Raw genomic sequence first — 12,683 nt, 5'->3', positions numbered from 1 at the left:
GCTAAAGAGTCAAGGCCAGGGACAAGGAACCAAGTCCTATTTGGAGTGTCACCAGGAATTACTAATATCTGAGCCAAAGAGAGGCTGAAAGTTGTAGTAAGTTGTACCTGGGATTGTTTTACTCAGGTGTAGGGACTGCCATGAAGGAAGAGGTTTTTCACACTCACACACACCTAAAACTAGGGGACAGGGCATGGCTATGCAGGAACACATGGAGAAGCACCAGGGTGGCTCAGGAGACAGAGGAAGCAAGGAGAAAACATGAGCAACAGCCATTCCTGTGGTTTTTGCCGGAAAAGCAAAGCACAGGGGCAAGTTCAGGAGTGGCTAGGCTGAAAATTTGGGGTGGGCTCTGGGTCATAGGAACTGTCCCCAGTTGTCCGGTACCTGGCCCCGGGGTGATTAGGGCAGGTAGCTAGTGATGAGAGCCTGATTCAGGAAATGGTTGGGGTGTGGACTCACTGGATTGGTGGGGCTGCACATGAAAAGCGCTGGCTCTGGAAACTGACCAGCCCTGGGAGGAGCAGTCCCTCCAGCATCAGCAAGGCCTCAGATAGCAAAGCGTCAGAAAATAAAAAGGCGTGATTAATACGAAAGTCTCAGTTCAAAGTGGGAACTGACGATCAGGAACCAGCAATAAGGCCAAAGTGCCAGCAGACTGGAAGATAAGAAATGGTTATGTGGAGATCCGCTCCCCGCCACAGAGGACCTCGGGGAGGTTTCCAGACGCTGCCCACACAGGTGGCTTCTGCCTAAAGTCAGTGACTGATGTTGCTCAGAAATAGAAGACTGTGTTCCCAGCTGGAACATCTTGCCTCTCCGTTTCCCCGCAGCTCATGTAGCACAAAGATAAGAGCAAGGGGCTGCCCAGAGGAGTTTCAAGATTAGTGAATTTCCCTTTAAAAGGCTTGACAAAGATATAAAACTTACATCGTGTTTCACTGCTGCATGGAGCACTTAATCTCCACTCCAAGTGAAGAAAACAATGATCGTCCGCACGATTCCAGAAAAACCCAGACCTAACTCAGCCCGTTCCTCTGTGGACGGGAGGTCTGGTTTCTCTTCGGTGATGGGAAGAACCAACAACCCCACCCCCACGCCCCGCCGATGAGCTTCCGAGGAGAAGGCAGACTCCGAGAGAAGCTGCCAGGCCACATCCAAGATGCTCATGTGCAGATCCGCCACGGCGGACCGGCCCCGTTCCCCGGGATCTCCAGCTCAGCCAGATCCAGCTGAGATGTTAAACAGACTCCATCAGTGACAGGAAGCCCGGCCAGCCCGGAGCCAACACGTCTGGTCTAATGAAAAGGCCTCTGGCTGGTCGCGCTGGAGGCAACAAGTACAATCCTCTGAGATGCTCGAGGCACCTCCTCCGTCCTGTTTTCTCGGCAGCCTTGGCAGCCGCACTTGCGGTGGCGACACAAAGAAATGCTGAAGCGGCTGTGACCCGGGAGCCTGCAATCCACAGAGGGCGGGAGAAAGAGGAGCCCCGTCCATTTCTGTTCAGCCTCCCGTCAGGGAGCGAGGCAACAGATCCAGGGGCGGTGGATTCTCGCCCGGTTTTGTAACCATCGAACGTTCGTGCAGCCCCTCCCAGCCGGGCCCTGCGCGAGGCGCCTTGGGCCGGGCAAAGAAGAGAATCCAGGCTTCGCCCTCCGCCAGCTCGGGCCCCAGAAAGGGGATGAGGGCAGCACACAAGACCCAGACAGACAGGGAAGGAGCGTCCAGAAAGGGTCGCATGGGGAAGCCAGGAGCGCACCCCTCCCCAAACCAGCTGCCCCCTACGGCTGGCTGGACGGGATGGCGCTGGGAGCCGCAGCAGGTGCATCCTCGCCGCCCTGGGGAATTCAGTCTCGTGCGGGGCGCAAAGGAAGGAATGGAAACCCCTCCACGCCCAGAGCCGCGTGGCCAGTGGCCGCAGTGTGGACGAACCGCAGAAATAGCACAGTGGAGCACTTGAAGTGGGTGGTTGAAGCACAGGATTTCACCAGAGTGGGGAGGAGTGAAATTCAATGTTCCAGCCAGAGGGAGCGGGGCTCACGGAGACAGAGAGGCCAGGACGTTTAGGGCTTGCCCAGGTTAGGGAAGCGAGAAAACAGACGTGGGGACCGCGCGGAAGGGCCAGGATGCAGAAGACAGATTTAGCCCATTCACCCTGCATTTTTAAACGTTGTGGTGAAAAGCACAGGATGTCAAATTGAGCCTCTGAACCGTTTTTAAGTGGACCGTTCAGGAGTGTTAAGTATGTTCACGTTGCTGTGAAGCAGATCTCCAGAAGTGTTTCACCTTGCAAATGGGAAACTCTGAACCCGGTAAACAACAAACCCTCTCTCCTCCCTCCCCCATGTGCCAGGTAACTCCCATTCTACCTCCTGACTCTGTAAATCTCTGACTTTTCCAGGCACCTCATTTAAGTGGAATCCTACAGTATTTGTTTTTATTTTGGGGGGTGGGGGACTGGCTTACTTCACTTAACATGATATTGCTTCTGTAATTTATTTATTTATTTTTGAGAGACAGAGAGAGAGAGAGAAAACATGAGTGGGGGGGAGGGCAGAGAGAGAGGGAGACACCGAATCCGAAGCAGACTCCAGGCTCTGAGCCGTCAGCACAGAGCCCGATGTGGGGCTCGAACCCATGAACGTGAGATCACGATCTGAGCCAACGTCCGACGCCTAACCCACTGAGCCACCCAGGCGCCCCAACATAAGGTCTTTAAGATTCATCCGTGTTGTAACATGTGACAGGATATCCTTCCTTCTCAAGGCTGAATCACATTCCATGATAAGTATTCATCACCTCTTGTTGATCTATTCACCTGTTGATAAACACTTGTGTTCCTTCTGCCTCTTGAGTATTGGGAATAGTGCTGCTATGAACATGGGTGTGCAAATATCTCTTTTTTTTTTTTTTTTTTATTTATTTATTTTTTTTTTTTATTTTTTTTTTTATTTATTTTTGGGACAGAGAGAGACAGAGCATGAACGGGGGAGGGGCAGAGAGAGAGGGAGACACAGAATCGGAAACAGGCTCCAGGCTCCGAGCCATCAGCCCAGAGCCTGACGCGGGGCTCGAACTCACAGACCGCGAGATCGTGACCTGGCTGAAGTCGGACGCTTAACCGACTGCGCCACCCAGGCGCCCCTGCAAATATCTCTTTGAGTCCCTGCTTTCAGTCCTTTTGGGGACACACCCAGAAGCAGGATTGCTGCTTCGTATGGTAACTCCATTTTTAATTTTTGAGGAACCACCATACTGCTTTCTATAGTGGCAGCACCATTTTACATTTGTAAGTGCATGAGGGTTCCGATTTCTCCACAGCCTCGCCAGCATTTGTTATTTTCTGTGTCCGTTTAAAAAAAACTTTTTGGTTATTTATTTGGAGAGAGAGAGAGAGAGAGAGAGAGAGAGAGCAAGCAGGGGAGGGGCAGAGAGAATGAGCAGAGTGAGAATCCCAAGCAGGCTCTGCGCTCTCAGCACAGAGCCTGGTACGGGGCTCGAACTCATGAACTGTGAGATCACGACCTGAGCCAAAATCACCCAGGCGCCCCTCTGTGCTTTTGATAGGGGGCATCCTTGTGCGTCTCAGCATCATTAGGTGTTTTTGAGCAGAGGCACAATGAAATCAGAGCTCCACGTTGGAGGTTCTTGCTGGCAGCAGAAAAGTCAAGAGGCAGAAGACGGTCAAAGTTTTGGCAGTGGTCAGACTGGAGGGAGGGACTCCTGAGGAGGAGGGCAGCAGTGGAAACCAGGGCCAGGAGGGAAAAGAAGTAGCGACTCGAGAGTCGAGACTCGACTCGAGACTCCGAGACTCGGGACAGAAGGGGGTGCCAGAGAGAGGGAGGAGCTAGACATGACTCGATTTGCAGGCACAAAAGACCGAGAAAATAGAGATACAATGAGAAAAGGAGGCTGGGAGTGGGTGCTGCTTGTGGGGAGGTGCCGAGATGTGAGAGGTGCCCACAGGTGAAGGTTAGTTGTCAATGCAGGACAGAAGAGGGGCCAGGATTTGACACAATCATGGCATTCATTTGCACAACGCTTTCATTCACATGAGCCCCTCACTGCTCATGACACCTGGTGAGGTCAGCCCAAGCAGGTTGTCGTTTCCACCAGCCGAGCGATGAGAAGCCGGGAAGTACAAAGGACAAGCCAAGGCCACATCACATGTCAGGCAGCATCAGAGCCTGGGTAAGCTCCTGAGTCTGCCTCTAGTCCAGTGACCTCTTCTTTTCCTGAGATACGACTTCCCCAGGAGCGCACAGCAGGTCTGATCAGCGGAAGACACATTCATTTGACAAAGTTTTGAGTGCCAGGCAGTGTTCGAGGTGCTGGAGATTCACTAGTTAATAAAACAGACAGAACAGACATGATCCTGCCATCACGGAGCCTGGTGGAACAGGCCAGCTGGCCTTTTGGTGGTTTTCCTAGAAGACCAGAGAACCCCCCCGGGAGAAGTGTCCCAAGGCAAACCTGTGCCCTGATGAAACGCGTTCTCCTACACCTGTTCTTCTAACTGGAGCTGGACACACTTGCAGGCTTAACGGACCATATTCAGGATGACAGCCAAGGGGAACATTGCCTAGAATAAGTCCAAAAGTATTTAGGCACAAAGAGTACTTATAGTTGACTTCCAGGGAAAATATTTCTCTCCCCCCATTTTCCTTCCCTTTTACCTGAAACTCACCAGCCAAAGTCTGTCTTCTTCACTAAATACCAATAATCCATATCTACAAAGGTTTCCAGTATACCTGCGTTTACAGCGGCATTATTTACAGTAACGACAAGGTAGAAGCAACCCAATGTCCACCAACAGATGGATGGAGACACAAAATGTGGAAGGTACAGACCATGGAGTATTGTTCGGCTTGAAAAAGGAAGGCAATGTTGTCACATGCCGCAACACGGATGAGCCTTGAAGACATCGTGCTGAGTGACATAAGCCAGTCACAAAAAGGCAAATATTGCATGATTCCACTATGTATGTATGCATGATCCCACGTATCTAATTAAATTCATAGAGACAAAGTAGAATAGTAATTACCAGGGTCTGGGGAGGGAAGGGGGTTACTGTGGTGGGTACAGAGTTTCAGTTCAGAATGATGAGGACTTCCTGGAGATGCGGGGTGATGGCTTCTGCACAATATTATGAATGTAGATATGGTCCCGGAACCTTACACTGAAAATGGTTAAAGTAGTCCATTTCATGTTCTGTATTTTACCCTGCTGCCAGTAGGAAAGTCAGCAAATCACTTCCCCGTCTTGTCCTTGTCATCATCTTTAACAAGAGGGGCCGACTAGATGCTTCTGGGTCTACATCTAATGTTTCCACGGCAACCACTGTAAGGCAGATGCCTGGTGGGCAGGATTTCACCACCAGATCAACGGGGTTCTCCCCACTGGCCTCTCTCCCAGCTGCCGCATTCTCTCAGCTGCTTCACAGACAGCTAAACATCAGGGCCAAATCTTGGGCCTCTCTGCATCTCACAGCATCACCAGCCACTCGGAGGCTCGGTCCTTCAAGTCGCCGTTTGCTCTTCTGTAAAGCTGACATCAAAGGTCCTAACTCTCCAGGGTCCTGAAAATGTGCCACGAAGTAGTATATCCCAACTGCTCTTGTCTTGGGCCACTCCCCCCACCAGTTAAATGTCCTCACCCAACTCCCAGACTCCTGCCTGCCCTCCACTCCCCTCCAGCTCACCTCTCAGGTTGCAGCCAGAACGTCTTTCTAGACCGCGCACACGATAACCCCCTGGTTGCCTGTAGTCCGTCTCCACTGACCTCGGGAGAAAATCCACATCCATAGCTGGTCTCGGCTGCTCTCTCTGGCCCTCTCTCTACCGCCCCGTGCCCTGAGTTCCAGCCACACAGAGTTCCAGCCCCCGGCTCTTTGGGGCCTGTGAGTCTTCCCACACATTTCGTCCACCATAGGAAAGACCCTCCCCTCTCCCGCATTTTGCCTGACAACACATATTCATTCTCAGCTAGCTTCTCTGAAGCCCCACCTGACCGCCACCACCAGCACGCACAGCCCCACCTTGTGTCCCTGGGGACCCTTATGGTTTTCCTGCCCTTTGCTTACTGGATTGTTTCTGTGCATTGCCTTTGTTTCAATTTTGGCTTTAACAGCTTTACTAATGTACAATCGACATGTCATAGGCTGTGCATATGTAAGTGTACACACCCATAAAAGAATCACCACAATTAAGAAAAAGGATTTGTCTCTCCCCCCCCAAATTTCCCTGTGTCCCCTTGTGTGTCTTCTTCCGGCCTTCCCTGACTTGTCTCTCATTTGCAGGCAACCACTGATTGGTTCTCTGTCATCATATATTAGTTAACATTTTCTAGAATTTTATATAAATGTAATCATACAGTATATACTCTTTTTTGCCTGCCTTTTTTCCCCCCAGCCTAATTATTTTGAGATTCATCCATGTAGTAGCAATCGTTCATCCTTTTTCTTTTATTGTTGAGTAGTATTCTGTCAGCGTATCAGTTTGTGTATCCATTTATTGTTTTAATATATATTTTTAAAACTTTTTTAATGTTTTATTTATTTTTGAGACAGAGAGAGACAGAGCATGAGCAGGGGAGGGGCAGAGAGAGAGGGAGACACAGAATCCGAAGCAGGCTCCAGGCTCTGAGCTGTCAGCACAGAGCCCAACGTGGGGCTCAAACTCACAAACCACGAAATCATGACCTGAGCCAAAGTCGGATGCTTAACTGACTGAGCCACCCAGGCACCCCTTGTTTTAATATATTTTTAATGTTATTCATTTTTGAGAGAGAGAGAGACAGAGCGTGAGCAGGGGAGGGGCAGAGAGGGAGACACAGAATCGGAAGCAGGCTCCAGGCTCTGAGCCATCAGCACAGAGATCGATGCGGGGCTCAAACTCACGGATCATAAGATCATGACCTGAGCAAGTTGGACATTAAACCAAGTGAGCCACCCAGGAGCCTTTATCCTTTTATTGTTGATGGACATTTGTATTTTTTCCTGTTTGTATGAACATATGCTTTCATTTCTCCCAGGTAAATCTGGCTGCATCAGATAGCAGTATATGTCTAACTTTTTAAACAAAGTGCCAAACTGGTTTCCAAAGTGGTTGTGCCATTTTAACATTCTCACCGGGAGTGTATGAGAGTTCCATCCTCATCAACACTGGGTATGGTCAACCTCTTTAATTTTATTTTTTTTTTTAATTTTATTTTAATTTTATTTTTTTATGTTTATTTTTGAGACAGAAAGACAGAGCATGAGCAGGGGAAGGGCAGAGAGAGGGAGACACAGAATCTGAAGCAGGCTCCAGGCTCTGAGCCATCAGCACAGATCCCAATGCAGGGCTCGAACCCATGGACCTCGAGATCATGACCTGAGTCAAGGTTGGCTGCTCAATTGACTGAGCCATGCAGGCGCCCCTAATTTTAGCCATTTAGTTATGTAATCGTGTCTTATTATGGTTTTATGTTACATTTTTCTAATGACTGATGATGTTGAGCATCTTTTCACATCTTATTTATTATCCATACATCTTGTGCAGTGAAGTGCTTGCTCAAAAAGTTTTATTTTTTAGTTTTATTTATTTTAATTTATTTACTTATCTTGAGAGAGAGAGAGAGAATATCCTAAGCAGACCCTTCACTGTCAGCACAGAGCCTGATGCAGGGCTCAATCCCACAAACTGTGAGGCCCCAACCTAAGCCAAAACCGAGAGTCAGACGCTCAACCAACTGAGCCACCCCAGGAGCCCCGTGTTCAAAACGTTTTAAAAGAAAACAATTTGTGAAAGCTAAACCTGTTAGGTAAATGCTGTCATGAACTTGATTTCTGTGCTTTATTCCACTATCTACAGGTGTTGTCGTTATTTTGTCACATTTGAAAAAACCGTGGTAAAATATATACAACATAAGGCTTGCATTGTCACCATTTTTACCTGTCCAGTTCAGTGGCACTAAGCACGCCGTCTCTTTGTTGTGCGGCCATCCCCACCGTCCATCTTCAGAGCTTTTTTCATCATTCCGAATTGAAACTCGGTCCGCAGTAAACACTAACCCTCCACCACTCCCCGCATCCCTCAGCCTCTGGCAACCACCATTCTGCTGTCTCTGAAAGTGGCTACTCTAGGGTGTCTCAAATGAATCACGCGGTATTTGTCCTTTTGTGACTGGCTTATGTCACTTAGTACAATGTCTTCCAGGCTTGTCCATATTGTAGCATATGCCAGAATTCCCTTCCTTTTTAAGGCGGAATCATATTCTTTTGCATGTACATACATTCTGGTCATCCATTCGTCCATCAGCAGACACCTGGGTTGCTCCCACCTTTTGGGTTATTGTGAACAACGCGGTCACAAACATGAGTGTACAGATATTTCTGTCCCTTATTAATTGCATTTTTAATTTTGCAATAATTTTTTTTAAGCAGCTGTGTTTTAATGGCTGTATCCCATTGCCTATAACAGAGCCTGACACATAGCAAGCATTTAATTAACATATGCGATGGGGCACCCGGGTGGCTCCGTCGGTTAAGCATCTGACTCTTGGTCTCAGCTCCGGTCTTGATCTCAGGGTTGTGAATTCAAGCCTCATCTTGGGCTCAGTGCTGGGTGTGAAGCCTGCTTCAAAAAACAAACAAACAGCCTACTTCAAAAAAAAAAAATATATATATATATATGGAACTAACAGCCAAATGAATGAATGAATGAATGAGTGATTCCCACCACACTAGACACCAACTCAGACGGAGCTACAGCGTTGTCCTGTAGGTGGCACTCACGGTGTCTTACCACCAGGCTGCTGAGTCTGTTAAGGAACTGATCTCTTTGGATCCCTTCCAGGAAGTGAAGCAGACACTTCCCCAGACTGGCTTTGTCACCCTTGCCACCACTTGTTGCCCCACGGGAGGCCCAGCTGCCTGAAGTCTCTGGGTTAGTCACAAGCCACGAACTCAAGGGGAGGCATAGCTGAGACGAGTCACAGAAGGAATTCTCTCCTCTGGGGAACCACTCACCGCATTCCTTCCCATGAAATAATAACAACATCAATAGCTAACATATTTGTGGGCTTACTCCGTGGCAGGTGCTCTGTAAGCAATATCTCATTTAACTGATAAATACCCCTGAATTAGGCACTGTAAGATTCCTTGCTCTGCAAAACAAAAAAAGCAAAGGCAAAGAGAAGTTAACTAACTTACCCATGGTCATCTAGCTGGGAAATGGAAGCACCAGGATCTGAATCTCTAGAACCTACCAGGCAGAAGAAAAACAAAAACAAAACAAAACAAAAAAACCCACAACCAACCACTCGGGCTGAGAGCACTTTTCAATAAATTATGCTGAAGTTAACCAGGATCCTTCTGAATAGTTTTTCTAAGTTTGAATAATATTTATTGAATGCGTTTTGACCAACGCACACGCCAATGTTAAGTCACGTAATCCCACCAAAAAAGATAATCACTTAACATATTAAAATGTTTCCTCCCAGTTTTCCCCCCTACTCCTGTATTTTAAGTTAGTTGATATAATGAGTCTCTTTATTCTGTTAAGAAAGAGGCAAAGGGAGGTGGGGAGGGCAGGGTGCCTGGTTAATTTAGTCAGTTGAGGGTCCAACTCTTGATCTCAACTCAGGTGTTGTTTTTTTGTTTGTTTTTTTTTTATTTACATCCAAGTTGGGGTGCCTGGGTGGCTCAGTCGGTTGAGTGTCCGACCTCGGCTCAGGTCACGATCTCACGGTCTTTGAGGTGGAGCCCCGCGTCGGGCTCTGTGCTATTAGCTCAGAGCCTGGAGCCTGCTTTGGATTCTGTGTCTCCTTCTCTGTCTGCCCCTCCTCCACTCATGCACTGTCTCTCTCTGTCTCAGAAATAAATAAGCATGTTTAAAAAATTTACACCGAAGTTAGCAGATAGTGCAACAATGGTCAACTCAGGTTTTGATCTCGGGGTTGTGAGTTCAAGCCCCGTGTCGGGCTCTGCACTGGGCATGAAGCCTAATTAAAAACAAAAAAAAAAAAGAGGCATGGATCCTCTCTTGGCACACGTGCCATTTGCACCCACTCCTCCTGCCTTCTCTCCAGTAGGTCTCTACCACGTGCCCACCAAGTGATATAGTAAAATCGGGAATGTTAACGTGCGGTAAGAATGATGGCATTGACAGTGAACATCCACCCTGTGCCAGGCATCGGGCCGAGGAAGCACCTCACATATGTGATCTCATGTGGTTCTCTCTCCCCCGCCCATATTCCATGGGAACCATTATTATGCTCATTTTACTGATGAGCAATCCGAGGCCTAAGATTTAACACGTGGCTCTGTCTCTTCCCTTTCCTTCCTGAATAACTCAGTCCGAACACCACCGGCCGAGGCCTAGAAAGGTAGGTGTCCACACAGAGGGTGGCAAGGGGTCTAGACTGGGGTGCCGGAGCCCCTTCTTCACCCCGAGCAGATGCAAAGCCTGTCTGCAGGAGGGTAGAAGGGCTTCTTGGGTCAGGGGGTGACTCGGTGTGGGGTATTAGGCCCTGAACAGAGTGCCCCAGCGCGAGATGTCAGAACCAGAGCAGATCGAGGAGGGAGCCCATGCAGAAGTTGTGGGGGGACAGCATGGGGTATGAGATCCTGAGCAGGGTGCGGAAGGGGCTGTGGGGTGCTGGAGCCCAAGCCAGGTGAGGACGGCTTCCCTACAGAGGAGGGATCCAGCGGTGGTGGGAGACTCGTTACCAGAAGCGGAGGTTAAGTACTCGTATTACAGACCATGCAAGCCAGATGTCCCTCTGTTGGGCAAAAGAGTCAAAAAAGTAAAGGGAGGGCACTAGGACGGATCCTGTGGGTCTAGATCGCCACTGGGGTCTTGGTATGAGGTCACTGTTTGCAACACTACAGGCAGACACAGAAATAGATGATGTATATGTATAGATGTAGACGTATGAACATATCTTGATGTATATCCTTAGCTCTGTCCACTGAGAGGGCCTGGGGGCCACAACGCCCCACCCGTAACAAGCATACCTACCCCCCAAATCTCGGTTTCTGAATTCATTCTCTGCTAAAAAGAACCAGCAGCTACGGGGACAAATGGCCGAGAGAAGATACAAACCACCTAGAATATTCGCATACTCTTCGTGCAGGAAAGTGCTCAAAGATTGACGGGGACGTTCCAAAAGGACACAGCAGCCAGCTCCAAGAGGCCTGACGGAGGACAATTTGAGTGTCAAAATAAAACACGACAAACATGGATGACAACCCACGGAACAGCACAGGGATCCGTGATGCTGCACCCCTGTAAATAAATAGACAAGTGAACTAAAGGTGCATGAAAAACAGGTTTCTTTTTTTTTTTTCTTTTTTTTTTTTAACGTTTATTTATTTTTGGGACAGAGAGAGACAGAGCATGAACGGGGGAGGGGCAGAAAGAGAGGGAGACACAGAATCTGAAACAGGCTCCAGGCTCTGAGCCATCAGCCCAGAGCCCGACGAGGGGCTCGAACTCACGGACCGCGAGATCATGACCTGAGCTGAAGTCGGACGCTTAACCGACTGAGCCACCCAGGCGCCCCGAAAAACAGGTTTCAAAGGACTTCCCCACAAAACGTGCAATAATTGCAATGGAAAGAAGTGACTTTACAGTGGAGAGAGCTTGGCAGACATGGGCTTCATCAAATGGCAAGAGCAATCATTCCAGTAATGGTTCCAAGTGGAATCGGGGAACGGGCCCGACAGGCCCGACAGGCGCACGTTGTGTGCGTGAACACAACGCAGTCACTTCTGTGATGTTCCTGCCAAAGACTCATAGACCGAATCCAATCAAGAGGAAACCTTAGACAAGCCCAAACTGAGGACAGTCCACAAAACAACTGACGTGTAATGCACAGCAGCGTGAAGCAGGGTTACGCAGGTCAAGGCTGAAGAACAAGTTCACGTCGAGCCAAATGCAACGTGTGACCCTCGGTGAGATCCTTTGCTATAAAGAACGTTATTGGAACGAATGATAGCTCTCCAGGTATGGCGGTATTAATGTCCACGTCCTGATTTTGATGGCTGCGTCCTACACAAGTAGAAGGTTCTTATTGGTGGGAAATACATGCTAAGGCACTGGGGCACGATGTAGCCAGGCCAGCAACTTACTCTTGAGGGCTCAGCAGGGGGAACAAAGGAATTTTTTTTGTTTTACTTGCAACTTTTCTGTAGGTCTTTGACATTTAAAAATTTTTTTTTATGTTTTTATTTTATTTTTGAGAGAGAGAGACAGACAGAGACAGAGCATGAGCAGGGGAGGGGCAGAGAGAGAGAGAGAGGGGGGAGGAGTAGAATCCAAAGCAGACTCCAGGCTCCGAGCTGTCAGCAAAGAGCCGGACACGGGGCCTGAACCCACGAACCGTGAGATCATGACCTGAGCTGAAGTCGGACACTCAACCGACTGAGCCACCCAGGCGCCCCATTGACTTTTTTTTTTTTTTTAAGATGAATGACCATATCCAAGGTCACCTAACTAGTTAGAGGCAAGATTCAAACCCAGGTCTAGAAACCAAGCTCTCCACGTCTACTCGGAGTTGTTAGTTCACTCTTCTGTAGGACGACAGTTCATTCTGGCCTGGGGAGGCGGGCTGGGGGTGGGAGCCCCCTTAAGCTAGCCTCTATGTCTTTAGAAATGTCCCCATCGATCTTTGAGCACGTCTTCATAACAACAGAATAT

General features: G+C 48.8%; 2 long non-coding RNA genes across 2 annotated transcripts; one reads left to right on the top strand and one right to left on the bottom strand.

Moving 5' to 3' along the window:
* Positions 1-7,661: 7,661 nt before the first annotated feature.
* On the bottom strand, positions 7,662-12,245 carry LOC132691671 (uncharacterized). Its single transcript, XR_009615937.3, has 4 exons — positions 11,616-12,245; positions 11,088-11,270; positions 9,194-9,245; positions 7,662-8,618 (listed from the first exon to the last, which is right to left on the bottom strand). It is a non-coding gene; the product is annotated as an uncharacterized LOC132691671 (long non-coding RNA).
* Positions 9,975-11,298, top strand: LOC132691670 (uncharacterized). Its single transcript, XR_009615936.3, has 2 exons — positions 9,975-10,368; positions 11,045-11,298. It is a non-coding gene; the product is annotated as an uncharacterized LOC132691670 (long non-coding RNA).
* Positions 12,246-12,683: the final 438 nt, after the last annotated feature.

Source organism: Panthera onca, chromosome B1 (genome assembly GCF_046562875.1).
Source record: "Panthera onca isolate mPanOnc1 chromosome B1, mPanOnc1 haplotype 2, whole genome shotgun sequence".
Classification (NCBI taxonomy): Eukaryota; Metazoa; Chordata; class Mammalia; order Carnivora; family Felidae; genus Panthera; species Panthera onca.
Note: the sequence above shows the minus strand (reverse complement) of the source record. Positions and strands in the feature narration are given on the sequence as shown.